At 33.6% G+C, this 14,601-nt stretch overlaps 1 long non-coding RNA gene across 1 annotated transcript in view; it reads right to left on the bottom strand.

Annotated features, from left to right (window-relative positions):
- The window catches only part of LOC126932673 (uncharacterized), a 79,203-nt gene that overhangs the window by 35,013 nt on the left and 29,589 nt on the right, over positions 1-14,601 (bottom strand). The window lies entirely within an intron of this gene.

Genomic DNA, 14,601 nt, shown 5'->3' with positions numbered 1-14,601 from the left:
GTTTACAATCTTATGGAAATAAAAACATTAAAAAATCAGTGTATTTGCTCGATGTTTCCAGAGTCATTTTCAAAAAGACAACCTCCTGTCTTATATATCAAGATCTAATCATGCAGCTCAGTGGCCTGCATCTACGCCTTCACTGCTTGAGAGTGAATTTTGCCCATAACTGTAACCAAAGGCCAAATTGAAGCACAAGTCAATTCATCATCCGTTTAAATATTTTTCACTCATGATGACATTAATATTACTAGGTAGATAATGTCTAACTCCTGTAAGACACCTATACTAATTCCCTTTCATTCTAATAAAACATTTTTCTCATTTCTCTAAATTTTATATTATATTCACATTTTAGGGAGAAAGGCAGAAATAGACTCTAACATAAATTGGAAAACCGCTGCTTGTCTCCCAAAACGTGTGCACTAGGCCAAATGTCTGTGGGTCCTGTCTCTCCTTTGTGTTCCTTATCAATTGTATTACACAATTTTAGAGTCTTTGTTGTTAACCAGTCTCCTTTCAATATTCTCTAATTTGTTCCAGCACCCACTCCAGTGTTCATGTAATCTGATTAACATCCAGAAACTTACATTGTCTATTTGTGGTTGTAACACCAAGATAGAATGCACTAAATCTGTGGTTTTTAATAATTTCTGGGCTCACAAATGCTTTTAAGAGTGCAATAAAAGTATGAACTAACTCTCCTGAGTGGATCGTATAGGTTTTTTTCTGGACGCCAGATTGAGAGATCTTTCTACAAGCAGATCTCCACATTTGATTGTATCTACTTTGAACGCTAGTGTTTTGTCAGCTTCAGATATCTCTATATATCATTATCTGAAATAGACTTTTATGCAAATTTTATAAGATTGGCAGGATTTTAAAATTTATTTTAATTAGACACACAATATTGCACATGTTTATGAGGTACAATGTAATTTTTAAAATCTGAATACAATTTGCAATAAATTAGGGTGATTGGCTTATCTATTATTTCAGGCATTTGTCATTTTTTTGTAGTAAGAAGGTTCAAAATCATTTCTTCCAGTTATTTGGAAATATACAGTATAGTATTGTTAACTATGGTCAACTGTATGCATTTCTCTGATGCTTTGATATTGATCATTTTTTGATCATTTTTTCATATACTGTTAAATATTCGTCATCCTCTTTTGAAAATTATGTATTCATTTTTTTGCCCACTTTTTAATGAAATTGTTTGTTTCTATATTGTTGAGTTGTTTGAGTTTCTTGTATATTCTGGATGTTAGTCTTTTGTTTGGATCAATAGTTTGCAGATATTTTCTCCTTTTCAACAGGTTGCCTCTTCACTCTGTTGTTTCATCTGCTATGTAGAAGCCTTTTAGTTTAATATAGACCTGTTTGTTTATTTTTGTTTTAGTTGTCTGTGCTTTTGAGGTCTTAGCCATAAAATCGTTGCCCAGACCATCAGTTTTATTCTTCTGCATATGGATATCCAATGTTCCCAGCACCAATTGTTGGAGAGAATGTGCTTTCCCCAGTGTATGTTCTTGGTGCCTTGTTGAAAAACAATTAGCTATAACTATGTGGATTTATTCTCGGGTACTCTATTCTGTTCCCTCTGTCTGTGTTTCTATTTTCATACCAACACCATGCTGTTCTGGTTACTAAAGCCTTGTTATATATACGTGTGTGCGTGTGTGTGTGTGTGTGTGTGCGCGTGCGCGCGTGCGGGCTTGTGTGTGTGCTTGTGTGTGTTTGAGACAGGCTCTCACTCTGTCACAGAGGCTAGAGTGCAGTGGCACAGTCTCAGCTCACTGTATCCTGGAGCTCCCAGGGGTCAAGCGATCCACTTCAGCTTCTCAAGTAGCTGGGACTAAATGTGCATGCCACCACAAATTATTTTAAATTTTTTTGTAAAGAAGAGTTCCTACCATATTGCTTGATCATGAGGTCCTGGGCTTAAGCAATCCTGCCACTTCGGCCTCTCAAAGTGCTAGTATTACAAGCATGGGCCACCATGCCCAGACCCTTGTAATATATATTGAAGTCAAGTAGTGTGATGCCTCCAGCTTTGTTCATTTTGCTTACGATTAGTTTGAATATTCTGACTTTTTTGGTTTCATATGAATTTTATAGTTTTTCTATTTTTGTGAAAAATAACATTGAAACTATGTAGAGATTTAATTATATATATATGTGTATATATTGCTTTGGGTAGTACGGTTATTATAATGATATTAATTCTTATGATCTATGAGCATGAAATTTTGTTTCATTTGTTTGTGTCCTCTCCAATTTCTTTCATCAATGTTTTGTAGTTTTTCTTGTAGTGAGCTTTAACTCCCTTGGTTAAATGATTTCCTAAGTGTTTTTCTGCAACTATTGTAAATTGAATTCCTTCTTAATCTCTTTTTCAGCTAATTCATTATTGATACATAGAAATGTTATTGATTTTCGTATGTTGATTTCATATTCTGAAACTTTACCAAATTTGCTTATCAGCTCTAAGAGATTTTGGTGGGATCCTTTTCTAAATTTCAAATCATGTCATCTACAAAAGGGCACAATTTGACTTTCTTCTTTCCAATTTGGTTGTCTTTCGTTTTATTTATTGCATGATTATTCTGGATAGGACTTCCAGTACAATGTTGAATAGTAGTGGTGAAAGTAGGCACCTTGTCTTGTTCCAGTTTTTAGAAGAAAAGCTTTCAACTTCTCCCGATTCAGTATAATGCTGTTTGGTTTGTCATATGCAGCCTTTAATATATTGACTATGACTAGTTTATGGAGAGTATTTATCATGAAGGGATATTAAATTTTATCATTTTTTCTGCATCTGTTGAGATAATCATATGGTGTTTGACCTTATTTTATTTATGTGATGTATCATGTTTATTGATTTGCATATGGTAAACCATTCTTGCATTCCTGGGATAAGTGCCACTTTATCATGGTGTATAGTCTTTTTGATGCACTGCTAAACTCAGATTGCTAGTATTTCATTGAGAATTTTTGCATCTATGTGTATCAGGGATAGTCACCTGTAGTTTTTGTTGTCATTGTTGCGTACTTATCTGCTTTTGTTATTAAGGTTTTGCTAGACTTGTAGAATAAGTTAGGAAGTATTTCCTTCTCTTCAATTTTATTGGAATAGTTTGCAGAAGATTTGTAATTGTTCTTTCTTATATGTTTTGTAGGATTATGCAGTGAATTCATCAGATCCTAGACTTTTCTTTATTGGGAGACATTTTATTACAGATTCAGTCTTGTTACTTATTATTGGTATATTTATGTTTCCTATTTCTTTTTGATTCAATATTGGTAGGTTATAGATTCCCAGAAATTATTGCCTCTGGATTTTCAGTTTGTTAGCATATAGTTTTTCATCTAGCATATAGCCTCTGATTCCTAGCCTCATACCTGGCATCTAGTCTCTGATAATTTTTTGTAATTCTGTGGTATCAGTTGCAACGTCTTTTTAAAGTTCTGATTTTGCTTATTTGGGTGTTCTCTTTTCTTTGTTAGTCTGGGAGGGAATTTATCAGTTTTATTTATATTTTCAAAGAGACAACTTCTCATTTCCTTGATGCTTTGTATTGTTTTCCAGTCTATATTTTATTTAGATCTGTTCTGATTTTACAGTTTCTTTCCTTTTGATAATTTTAGGTTTTATGTATTCTCACTTTTCTAGTTCTTTTAGGGACATCATAAAATTGTTTATTTGAAATATTTCTACTTTTTTGCCGTAGGTATTTGTTACTATAAACTTCTACTTTAGTACTGCTTTTGCTGTATTCCCCAGGTTTTGATCTGTTGTGGTTTAATCTCATTTGTGTCAAGACATTTTTTTTCAAATGTTTATCTTAATTTCTCCATTGACTCAATGGTCATTCAGGAACATATTGTTTAATTTCTACGTATTTGTAAAGTTTTATAAGTTATTTTTGGTATTTATTTCTAGTTCATCTTCTTGCGGTTTGAGAAAATACTTTAAGACACTTGATATGATTTTGATTTCTAACAATTTATTGAGATTTGTTTTGTGGCATAATATATAGTTTATCTTTGAGAATGTTCCATGTGCTGACAAGAAGAATGTGTATTCTGCAGCAGCTGTTCTATACATTTCTGTTAGGTTCACTTGGTCTAAAGTCCAGTTTAAATCCAATGTTTCCATGTTGATTTTGTATCTAGTTGATCTGTTTAGTGCTATGAGTAGCATGTTGAAATCCCCCATCATTATTGTATTGGAATCTCTCTAAGTTTAATAATATTTGCTTTATGAATCTCCATGCTCCATGTTGAGTGCATATATATCATATATATTTAGAATTCTCATATCCTCTTGCTAGATTAATTCCTTTAACATTATATAACAACCTTCTTTGTCTTTTTTTTTAACTGTTTTTTGCTTAAATATGTTTTATCAGATATAAGCATCTCTACTTACGCTCACTTGTGGTTTCTGCTTGTGTGGAGTATCTTTTTACATCCCTTTACTTTCAATCTATATGTATCTTTACAGGTAAAGCGCATTTCTTGTATGCAGCATATACTTGAATCATGATTTTTTTAATTCATTCAGTCTCTATCTTTTAAATGGATAATTTAATCCATTTACATTCAAAGTTATGACTGATATTATTGATACAACAGGTTTTGTTCCTGTCATATTGTTAGTTGTTTTTTGGTTGTTTCGTGTATTCTTTGTTCCTTCTTTTTCTCCCATTGTTTGTCATTGTGCTTTGGTAGTTTTCTCTGTTAGTACCACTTGAATCCTCCCTTTCTCGTTTGTGTGTATGCTTTACCATCGAGTTTTATACCTTTGTGTGGTTTCATGATCGTATTGCCATCCTTTCACTTCTGGGTTTCTTGAGTATTTCTCATAGGACTGACCTAGTGTTGATGAATTCTCTCAGCTTTTGCATGTCTGGGAAAGAATTTATTTCTTCTTTATTTATGAAAGCTAATGTTGATGCATATATTACACTGGGTTGGCAGGTTTTTATTTTCTTTCAGCACTTCGAATATATTATTCCATTCTCTACTGGCCTGTAAGATTTCTGCTGAGCAATTTTCCATTAGTCTAATGTAAGTTTCTTTATAGACATTATACTCTTCCAGTTTTTAAAATTCTCCTTTTGTCTTAGACTTTAGATAGTTTGACTATAATGTGCCATGAAGAAGACCTTTTTGCATTATGTCTGCTTGGTGATCTCAGAGCCTTCTGTAACTCGATGTCTAAATATTCAGCTCAACTTAGGAAGTTTCCACCTATTATTTCTTAAATAGGTTTTCTAACATTTTCCTTTTCCTTTTGTTCTTTGGAACTGTAATAGTGCAAAAATTGTGTTGCTGTATGGTGTCCCATATATGACAAAGGCTTTATTCATTTTTTAAATTATTTTATCTTATAATTGTCTGTCTTCAAGTTATGAGATTCTTAATTCTACTTGATCTAGTCTATTGGTGAAGCCTTCAGATGTATCTATTTGCATTTATTCAATAAATTCTTTAGTTCCAGAATTTTTGTTTGGTTCTTTTTTTATGATATCTATTTTTTAGTTAATTTATTATTATATCCTGAATTGTTTTTTCAATTTATTTGAATTGTTTTTCAAAATTCTCTTAAATCTCCCTAACCTTCTTTAGAATCAATAATTTAAATTATTTTTCACAGAATTTTGTCAATTTCTTTTTTATTGGGATCTATTTCTGGAGAATTATTGTATTCCTTAGGATGTGTCATATTTTCTTGCTTTTTTATATTTCCTGTGTCCTTACATTAATATCTGTACCTCTGGTGTGTCAGTCACTTCTTCCACTATTTTGAATTTGTTTTCATAAACGCTGTTGAGAAACTGTGAGAGATTTTGATAATAGTAAGACCAGGGAAGCAGGAATATTTCTTCTTCTTCTTTACCAAACACAATAAAGACCTTTGGTCTTTCTCAATTTGAACAAGTTTCTAGCACATTCTTTGCATAGGCAGAAAGATATCACCTTGTAGAAATATATCTTTGGTTTTTTGAGACTTTAGAGAAACTCATTTTAGTTTATACAAATTAAATATAGTAAACACTTTAAGAGAAAAATTGTTTCAACATGGCATGACTGCACTACACCTTGTTATTAATATTCAGAGATCTGGAAAGTATGGACCAGTTTATTTAGCTAGAGGTCTTTTTGGTGGTAGAGACCCAATCTTTCTCTCCATAAAATTCAAAATTCTAGAAATTTGTCAGCTGAATCTGAGTATCCTTGATCAAGGGACATTACAAGCTAGATGATATTAATTGACTGACCATGAGAGGAGAGTCAGGATCGATTACCTGAGCCTAACCAAAGGACATAAAGTTTCTTACACAACTGATGTTACTTGGGGAAAATGACATGTGGACCTTGGAGTTTTGGGTTAGGGAATTATAACGGTGTAAGTAGCGATCTATATTATCTACTATTGATTCCACTTCTCTGATTGAACCCCAAGTGACATGTAATTCAGCATTGGGAATGATTCCAGAAAAACAGACTCTTAAGGATGAGTTCTCTAAACTGATTCTGTGATTTATGAGATAATGGCTTAGTCCATTTTGCGCTAATGTAACAAAAAATATAAATTGGGTAGTTTATAAAGAAAAATCCAAGATAAAGGTGCTGACAGGTTCAGTTATTTGGTGAGGGCTTTACTCTCTGGATGGGGGGACACTGTGTCTTCATGTGGAAAGTGGAAGGGCAAGAGACTGAACACTGTGTGAAGCTTCTTTAGTAAAGACTTTAATCCCATATGTGAGGAAGGACCTCTTATGGCTCAATTACCTCTTAAAGGTTCCACTTCAATACTATCACATTAGCAACACCTTAATTTTGGAGGGGACATATTCAAACCATAGAACATAAGTTCTCTAATCTGATTTGATATAAAAAGATTGATTATGCTTCCAATGGTAAGGAAAGTGCTGATAGTCCATGGCATGCAGTGGCAAAACAGTTACTCAAATTATCATGCAAAGATGCTTCTAATAAAGGCAAGACTCTGGGTGATGATGCATTTGCCCCCACAGAATATTACAGTTAAAATAAGGAGAATTATGTGGTTGGTTGTTTAGTTGCATCTAACTGCACTGGAATGCTTAAGAAAAGATGATGATAAGCTTGTTACTTTAAATTCCTAGCTCAAGGCCTTACATAAGAGACATGAAAGCCTTTATGAATGACCTGGAGAAAAAGAGCTCTCTTTCTGAAGCCACAAGACCAATATTTCTAAAAATCAAAGTTTAATCTTTTGGGTGGCTGACCACAAGCACAATGAACTCTTAAACATGTTAGGCTCTCTTGTATTAAAGTTAGGACATTGATTGGGAAGAAATGAGATTCTAACAATGAGAATGGGAACAAATTCCAATGAATATTGGAAATGCAAAGCAGGTGGAGAGTACTGCTCAGCTGTGAATATATGCCATATTTCATACAAAAGTAAACATGACTTAAAAGAGCCTAAAAGGTAGAATTCAGAGCCATGGAGATTTATTCCCAGGCTTTGAGACTATTTAAGAAACTCTCAACAGTAGTCCACTTGAATTTCAGGAATTCTATGGACCGGTGACTCACTTGAGCCTCCTAGTTTTAGGGTTTTTAATAGGAATGCCCACAGTGGTTATCCTGTGTCTATCCCACCATTGTATGGCAGGTGTGTGACAGGGAAACAGTTTATATCTTCAGTTTCACAGGTCAAGATAAATTGGGTTCAAATAGTTGTATTTAAGACATTACACCTGAGAAGCCTTATCAACACCTGGACCTCATTTAAAGAATAAGATTTTGGAGTTTGTGCTGATGCTATAGTAAAATGAGACTTTGAGTGTCCTTGGAAATGAGACAGTATATCTCAAATGTAAGAGGGATATGAATCATTAGGAGTTACAGGGGACCTTGTGGAAGTCAGCTTCTGAGATGAACCCCAATCATCTCTACCTCTTGGTATCCAAGCCTGTATATAATTCCCTCGTCTTGTGTGTGGTCTGGATTCAGTGACTTATTTCCAATGAAAATGATAAGTGCTAGTGAAGATGTAAAGAAATTGTAATTCATTAGACACTATTAGGTGTAATGTAAACTGGTTTAGATAACATAGAAAATGATATAGATTTTTCCCCAAAAAAATTAAAAATAGATCTACCTTATGATTCTGAAATTCTACTTCTGATTATATATATATGAAATAATTGAAATCAGAATCTTGGAGAGATATCTGCACCCCCTTGTTAATTGCAGCATCATTCACAATCACCAAGGTACAGAAACAGTTCAAATATCCATCGAAAGATAAATAAAGAAAATGTTGTATACATACAGTGGAATTTTATTCAGCCTTAAAAAAGTAAATTCTACTATTTGGGACAACATGAATGGACCTAGAGCATATAACACTAAGTTAAATAAGCCAGTCACCGAAGGGCAAATGCTGCATAGTCCCACTTATATGAGGAATCTAAAATAGTCAAATTCAGACAAGCAGAAAATAGAATACTGGTTGTTAGCAGATGGGGGGGGAGGAAATGGGAAATTGTTTCTAAACAGATATAAAGTTTCAGTTGTACAAGACAAATAAGTTATAGAAATATATTTTACAGCATGGTAACTATAAATAACAGTACAATATTGTGCAGTTTAAAATATATTAAGGAGATAGGTCTCATGTTATGGTGTTCTTATCACACACACACATATATACACACAGAGAGACACATACAAGAAAACACAACAGAACACAAATAAATTTCTGGAAGTAATGGGTATGTTTAATACCTTGATTGTGGTGATGATATCATGGATGTATACATATGTTCAAATTCATCAAAATGTATTGCATTAAATATTTGCAAATTGTGTAGATCATTTCAATAAAGCATTCTTTAAAAATACATCAGAAGTAATATTACTTCTGAGATTAGGTCATATGTCTGAGGCGCACTCTTCCTCAATTTGTCTTAGATCATTTGCTCTGGGTGAAGCCAGCTACCATGTTGTGAGGTGTCCTACAGAAAGGTCCATGGAGCCAACAGCCAATGGTGAACTGACATTGTCAATCCAACAGCCCACACAAAACTGATGTCTGCCAAAAATCTTGCAAGTGAGTTTGGAAACAAATTCTGCCCTAGCCAAGCATTTAGAGGAGAATTCAGGCCCAGCTCACAGCCTGACTACACAGTTATGAGACCTTGAGCCAAACCAGCCATCTAAGCTGCTCCCAAACTTATGATCTACAGGATTTCTAAGATAATAAATGCTTGCAGTTTTAAGCTGTTAAATATTGGAGTAATTTGCAACAATATATAACTAATATATTACTTCTACAATGAATAAACAAAATTATAAGAGATATAGACTGTGTTTCTGATGGCAATATCCCAAATTTTCTTAGAAAGCAACTGAAAACTTCAGTAGAGTTTCCGAATACATGTGTTCTATATCCATGGATTCAAACAACCATATATTAAAAAATTTTTGGCTGGATGCAGTGGCTCACGCCTGTAGTCCCAGAACTTTGGGAGGCCAAGGTGGGCGGATCACGAGGTCAGGAGTTTGAGATGAGCTTGGCCAATATGGTGAAACCCCATCTCTACTAAAGATACAAAAAATTAGCTGGGCATGGTGGCATGCTTGTAATCCCACTCACTTGGAAGGCTGAGGCAGGAGAATCACTTGAACCTGGAAGGCAGAGGTTCCAGTGAGCCGAGATCACACCATTGCACTCCCGCCTGGGCAACAGGATGAGACTCCGTCAGAAAAAAAAAAAAAAGGCCAGGCACAGTGGCTCACGCCTATAATCCCAGCACTTTGGGAGGCTGAGGTGGGCAGATCATAAGGTCAAGAGATCGAGACCATCCTGGCCAACGTGGTGAAAGCTCGTCTCTTCTAAAAATACAAAAAAAATAGCCAGGTGTTGTGGCACACGCCTGTAGTCCCAGCTACCTGGGAGGCTGCGGCAGGAGAATTCTTAATCCGAGAGGCGGAGGTTGCAGTGAGCTGGGATGGCACCACTGCACTCCAGCCTGAGCAACAGAGCCAGACTCTGTCTCGAAAAAAAAATAATAATTGTGTTTATAGTGACCACACGCAGACTTTTTCCTTGTCATTTTTCCCTAAAAATCACAACTATTTATATAGCATTTACATTGTATTAGGTATTATAAGTAATCTAAAGATAGTTTAAAGTATACAGGAGGATGTGCATAGGTTATATGCAAACACTAAAATATTTTATATTAGGAACTTGAGCATCCATGGACTTGGACATCTGTGGGAGGTCCAGAAATGAATTCCCCACAGATGCCAAGGGACTACTACAAATCTAGGAAACTTTTCAAGGGATGGGTATCTTTTCTGGGCTAGTTTCGATTTCATACCTTTTTCATTATTGCGGATTCTATTTTGAGGATCCAACATTCCTTTATTTCTTTATATCCTAAATACTAGAATTCAACTTCATTGTTTTAAAGTCTTTACTATTAAGTTCTTAGCCTTTGTATATTCAATGCTGCAAGTACATCTTAACCACTGAATCTTTATCCGTTGATTTTCAATTCAGGATCTCCTAATGTTTGCTACAAAGTGCCAGCTCTCTGCTTTAGTTGTGGTCCTTGAGAATGTTTATGTGTTTGGCCCTACACGCCCTTCTATAATTAATCAGCCCGCCTTGAATTCATATTTTTCAGTTAGCCATGTCACCTCTGCATACTGAGTCAAATGTGAGGGTGTTTATTTTAAAATTCTTACTCTTACTACAAGGAGGAGTAGAAGGCATGCAATCTTACATAGTTATGGAATAGCTCTTTTACCAAAAATTTATTTGTGGCGAGTCTACCTGCAACTTATTATCTCAATTTATACCTATTGTCCAAACACAATGTTAGCACATTTTTTCATTCTGGGAAGTATTCAGAAGTGAATACTACAGTTTTGACAATTCCTTTTGTAACGAAAATTGCCCAATCAGGAGAAGCAGTGTTGGATTGTAAGAATGCAAGCTTTGTGAAAACTGGAATTGAAATCCTAACACTACTTTTTTCAGCTTTTTGCTCTTGGTCAAATGACCTGATCTTTACTTTTAAAATAGATGAGAAAAACATAATAAGAATTCATAGGCTTGTTATGAGTATTCAATAAGTTACTATACATAAAGTCCTGAGAAAAGTGCCATACAGTGATTACTCAATAGATATGAATATTGTAATGGGTAATTTTATAAGTACACTGGATTGGCCATGAAGTACCTAGATATTTGTTCAAACATTATTCTGGGTATTTTTGTGAGTGTTTTTTTGGATAACATTTACATTTAAATTGGCGTACTGAGTAAAGCACATTGCCCTCCCCAATGTAAGTGGGCCTCATCTAATCAATTGAAGGCCTGAATAGTGAGAAAAAGCTGATCTCTAAGTAAAAGATAATTTCTTGTGCCTGACTGACTTTAAACTGAGACTTCAGCTTTTTCCTGCCTTCAAACTTGAACTGAAACATTGGCAATTCCTGGGTCTTAAGGCTGCAGGTCTTTAGGCTGGAATCACACCATCAGCAATTCTGAGACTCCAACTTGCTGACTCTCCCTGCAGATCTTAGGACGTGTTAGTCTCCATAATCTGGTGAGCTAATTCTTTATAATAAACAAGTACACATGCACACATCCTTAGTTTTTTTCTCTGGAGAGCCCTGAATAATAGAAGTATTAAAGAGGCTATAACAAAATTGCTTAATAACAATCATATATGCTAGAGAAGAGGGATACATTCTTCAACTTTTCCACCTGTAACTTTCTTAGAAAAGGAGATTTGACACTGATGCTATACAAGTCTATTAACAAAATATTCTGTAGGGGATGTCACACATTAGCTTAGCATTAAAAATATGGAATATTATCATTTAAGATTTTAGTTCTCAAACTTTTGATAATTATTCTGATGAGGATCATGATGATAATTATTATGGTTATGGAAATCAAAGCAATTGTTATAGACATAGTTTACCTTAATACAAAGCTACCATGGTTTGAATTCAGCTGTAAGGTATGGAACATTAAAAAGTCAAAGAAAATATGTGATTCTTAGCATCAAAGTACAAGTTATTCAATGTAAAATAATAAAGCACAATTTAATCTGTCAGAATAGCAAAGTGTTTCCTTTTTCAAGTAACTACTGGTTTCAAATAGCATTATGTTAAATAGCTGGTTTCTTAGGTTTCGAGCAGCTATAATCTTAGAACTAATTTACCTTAAAAAAAAAAAAAACTTGTCTAAACCAAGAGTTAACATCAAATTTAATGTTGAAAAACTAAAAGCTATATCTAAGATCAACAACAAAATGAAGATGCTCCATCTCTCATCACTTCTACTTAACATAGTACTAGAAGTCCTAGCCAGAGCAATTAGTCAAGAGAAAGAAATAAAAGGCATCCCAATTAGAAGGAAGGTAGTGCAATTGTAGCTGTTTGCAGATGATATGATTTTATATATAAAAAGTCCTAAAGACTCCATAAAAATGCTGTTAGAACTAATAAGGAAGTTCAGTAAAGTTTCGGGATACAAAACAACATATCAGTAGTGTTTTTACATGCTAAAAATGAACTTTCTATAAAAGAAATTTAAAAAAACTTATGGTAGCTATAGAAATAAAGAGTATTTTACAGCATTACAGCATTGCAGCATGGTGACTATAGTTAATAATATTGTATTGTATACTTGAAATTTGCTAATAAAGTAGATCTTAAGTGTTTCACTACACACATGTACACAAAAAGTAACTATATCAGCTGATGAATATGTTAACTAGCTTGATTGTGTATACATCCATCTAAATTATTCTGATGTATACCTGAAACATATACAATTATTATTTGTCAATTATACCTCAATAAGTCTAGGGGGAACAAAACTTGACTAGGAAAATAATCGGAAATGCACACTAAAAAAACACATACACAAAAAAAATTACTTTTGCCATATTTAAAAGGGGATAAACATAATACTTCAATTATATGGGGAAGATGAGGAGCAAAAAATATAAATAAATGAATTATTTACTGTAAAACGTGGTCTTTTGGGTATGAGAGCACCTTTGAGTTTTCAAGTATAGAATGCAATATTTCACCCCCAGAGTTCTTGAACCTCTGTCTAAGTAAAATTTGGTATCCTTTGACCAATATTTCCCCAATCCCTCCATCACCCCCAACCCCTGGTAGCCACCATTCAACTCTCTGCTCTGAATTTGACTTTTTTCAGATTGCACATGTAAGTGAGATCATGCAGTATTTACCTTTCTGTGCATGATTTATTTCACTTAACATAGTGTCTTCCAGATTTATTTGTGCTGTCACAAATGACAGAATTTCCCCCTCTTTTAAGGCTGAATAGTATTTCATTGTGTATGTATACCACATTTTCTTTATTCATTGATCTGTTGATGGACAATTAAGTTGATTCCATTTCTTGGCTATCGTTAATAATGTTGCAATAAACATGGGAGTACAGGTAACTATTTAATATACTGACTTCATATCATTTGAATATATAGCCAGTAATGGGATTGTTAGGTCATACACTAATTTTATTTTTAATTGTTTGAGGAAACTCCATACTGTTTTCTCTAATGACTATACTAATTTACATTCCCAGGCATGTTGATTTTAAAGCACGATGGGGCTTAGGGAAATCTCTTGAATTATTTTGACGTGTGAGTCAGGATCAACTGTCACTTTGAATCCCAATTTTTTAGACAATATAAGCTTCAAACTCTCAAGAACAAAGGGGAATATGACTGATTGAGTATAGTAAAGTCTTAAGATATTGTAAGTCTATTATTTCATAATCTCCATATTAATGACGCCATTTCATTGAATTTTGATTTTAATTGTTTTTCCTGAATATAAATTAATAGAAGTACAAATTCTAACATTTTCAGCCACTATTTTGCTCTAAGCGAAAGTCCCCATTAAAATCACCTACAAAGTATAACTATTATTAATAATTTTTAAAATATATGTTTTTCTAGACATCTGTGACTGTCCTCTCTCTCTCTGTCTGTTAGTTTATATTATTTGGTCATACTACAAAAAGTATAAAACGACTTTTCCACCATATATATGTATACATATATTTCCACTATATATATATATATACACACACACACACAATTTCTATACCTATTTAAAATTTTGTAAAATAGTAAATAGCATAGACTTGTTAATAATAAACTGCATTCAAATTCTACCACATATTGTCTGTGTCACTTGAAGCAGAATTATGTAAACTCCTCAAAGTCCAATTTTCTAATATATGAAATGCAGATAATATTATCTGGATAGGATTCTAATAAAAATTTAAGGCAATAATACACATAAAGCTTTTAGCACATTATCTAAGAGATGAATGTTAAATATCTTAAGTAGTTTTTGAGTTGTTGGTATTATTATCATTCCATATTTTATAACAAAATATTATTTTATATGTATAAATAATTTTATTCCTTCCCTTACTGTTGTAATTTCTGTCATTACAAATATATAATAGATAAACATGTCTATGCAAATATTGCTCAAGGATTAATTCTTGTAAGTGAAATT

Source organism: Macaca thibetana, chromosome 12 (genome assembly GCF_024542745.1).
Source record: "Macaca thibetana thibetana isolate TM-01 chromosome 12, ASM2454274v1, whole genome shotgun sequence".
Classification (NCBI taxonomy): domain Eukaryota; kingdom Metazoa; phylum Chordata; class Mammalia; order Primates; family Cercopithecidae; genus Macaca; species Macaca thibetana.
Note: the sequence above shows the minus strand (reverse complement) of the source record. Positions and strands in the feature narration are given on the sequence as shown.